The sequence below is a fragment of the Pinus tabuliformis genome, chromosome 8 (genome assembly GCF_031772625.1).
Source record: "Pinus tabuliformis cultivar Carrire ecotype Pingquan chromosome 8, CPIR1, whole genome shotgun sequence".
NCBI classification, from domain to species: Eukaryota; Viridiplantae; Streptophyta; class Pinopsida; order Pinales; family Pinaceae; genus Pinus; species Pinus tabuliformis.
In genome coordinates, this window is record NC_142294.1 from 518,554,107 (window position 1) to 518,556,984 (window position 2,878).

General features: G+C 34.7%; 1 long non-coding RNA gene across 1 annotated transcript; it reads right to left on the bottom strand.

Annotated features, from left to right (window-relative positions):
* Positions 1-1,166: 1,166 nt before the first annotated feature.
* Positions 1,167-2,402, bottom strand: LOC149236410 (uncharacterized). The gene is made up of 2 exons (XR_016268396.1): positions 1,930-2,402; positions 1,167-1,503 (listed from the first exon to the last, which is right to left on the bottom strand). It is a non-coding gene; the product is annotated as an uncharacterized LOC149236410 (long non-coding RNA).
* Positions 2,403-2,878: the final 476 nt, after the last annotated feature.

Below are 2,878 nucleotides of genomic sequence, written 5' to 3' on the forward strand. Positions count from 1 at the left end.
AATAATAGCTCAATGCATGATGAAGGTTTGTAATTTAGTATAGTTATGTTAGATAAATGGATAAACATGTTTCATGAATTGATAGTTACAAAGGCACATTAGGCACATTAGTTGTATACTTATTGAGGTTACCAAATTGTAATGGATCATTGAGTACTTCTGAAACAGATTGTTGCTTTTTTTATACCTTATATTATCGTGTGTTGATATTGATCTTATAGGAGAAAATTCTTTTCAGTTACTGTGGAAGATTATGAATACATTTGATGTAGGTTAAGTAAAATAGGAGTTATTATAATAATTATTAATACTTGTGAATCCTATGGGAAAGAATTAATAAGATTATGAATATGGGAAAGAATTAATAAGATTATGAATACATTTGATGTAGGTTAAGTAAAATAGGAGTTATTATAATAATTATTAATACTTGTGAATCCTATGGGAAAGAATTAATAAGCAACTGCAATAAGAATCAAATAGTATGTACCTGCTGATAAGAAGAAGTTGAAATACAGGGATAATAGGAGAAAGAAAGAAGTTGAAATACAGGGATAATAGGAGAAAGAAAGAAGAAGTTGAAATACAGGGACAATTAAATTAGTATCATCTTGTAAATAAATTAATATTCTGTGATGTCAGGGTAGATAACATCTTAGGGTCAAGAAGACTTCGAGCTGAAATCTCGCCCCCAATCGGAAATCGTGGGTACAATGCCCAGAGAAATTTGTATGCCAGTTTCTTTGAAGGTTAAGAGAATGGAGCCAATGATCATAGGGTAAATAAAGGCATACGATATCAAAATTTATACACACAAATTGTTTTACCCATCAAATCAAATAAATAAAGAACTCTGAAAGGATAATTCTGAGCATTCCTCAAACATGTATATAGTGCAAGAGTGTATATGGTGCAAGAGCCTCAAATCATAGAAATCAAGGCAGAGATTCATAGATGAAACAATAACACATGAAATGCTGTAGCCTTTTTAAAGGATAAGCAAAATATTGAAGTTGTTTTAATCCTACATATGGAGTGACAACCATAAAAAAAAAAAAAAAATAGAACAGAGCACATATACGATAGTGTATCCTAACAGGCAAATGTGGTATAATGATAAACTCGCAGATGGGAAATCACATGCTCCAGTCATAGCATGAACAAAATTGAAATAACTGACATATATTAATCAACATAGACTCAACCGTATTAAAGATTCATGAGGATTTTCAAGATACATAGAGACTACAAATAGAGTATGAGCATCTAGGTGCTTTCCTTAAATAGTCATATACAAATGTCTTATTAAACCGCTGAATCCTTTACCGCGAGGGTTAATAGAATCAAAATGAAGAAAAGAAACTAAAAATTCATGATAGTGGCACTTAAGAGCCCAAAACAGCTTGCATGGGCCGTGGCCACCTTGAAGTCTGTCAGCTGCAGAACGAATGAAAACTTGGTAAAATCTACAAGTATAGTCTTAGCTGAGCGGAGAAGACCAACCTGCGCAATGGAAAAATTCATGAGGGTTAAATGCCCGCAGCCAGCGCACAAGTATCTTAGGAACTCTTGAGATTAGGATTTCCTACATGAGAAGAACTTGTAGGAATTATTGTCATATGTAATATAATGCTAAACTTTAAGCACGCCATATCTAATAATCAAATGGGAAATTGATTATCTATCAAGGATGCATAGGAATTATTGTCATATGTAATATAATGCTAAACTTTAAGCACGCCATATCTAATAATCAAATGGGAAATTGATTATCTATCAAGGATGCAAAATCTGGAAGCTGACACCCAAACCTACTAGAGTAGTTCAGGGTAAATGATAGCATGCGAGGGGAAGTAGAAGATGAGTATAATTGCGAGGAAATTGGTAAATTGAAAAAAATATTAAACAAACGGTATCATAAGGACTTACTTGGGTCAGAACAGATCCTTATCCAAAGGTAGCATGAAGGAAGAAGACTAGTATAACCCCTTGCTCGGATGGAAGGGCGAAGTTCATTAAAAATATACAGAAAAAAATAATAAAACTATGCACTACCTAACCTCAGACAAGATACGCCATCAAAATGGCGATTTCGTCAATCATAGAGAAACTAACGATGCAGAGGTCGAACCTCTCTTTCTCTATTGTTGGTCGCATGGTTCCAATGCCCTATGGCCCGCACACCCTTAACACCCATATTTCTCTGCAGGTGGGCCGAAGTAAAGGGCCGATGACCATCTTGCTCAGAGTGAGGGATGAAGGGGACGAAACCCTCTTGCCTCTAAGGCTTCCACGAAAATAGACCAGAAAGAAAATAGCAGAGGAATGGTTTGAATTGGGAAGGTAGAGTAAAGGCGATGCTTCGGGGTTAGTGAAAATAATCAGAACCATGGATCTTAGAAAGGAAACACATGGAATGTTGATCGATTCCTGAATAATAGAAATAAATATAGAGGTGTGTGCCACGTTACGTGTGTACAACCACAGTCTTGTAGAAATTAGATAAGTATGCAGGCACAGGTGTCGTGTGAAGAACAAGGACCACAGGTCATAAATAGATACCCTTATGACAAGAAAGGAGCAATGAACAACGTAATCTTACAGCAGTGTTAATGCTCGGAGATAGTCGACCTGAGTTAAAGTTGGGAATCGCGTGAAACTTAATATTTATTACTGTGTTAAATGTTGAATAGGCCTATGGGTAATAAATCTCCAGAGTTGTCCTAGGTTTATTGTTATATTCATTGTACATAGATTGAAATTTATATGTTATATTCCATGTCGAACAGACATATGGTTATCACATCTTAAAGAATCGACATGAGAATGTTTATCATATTTATTGTTTAAAGATGAAATGTTATATGTTTGTATTTAT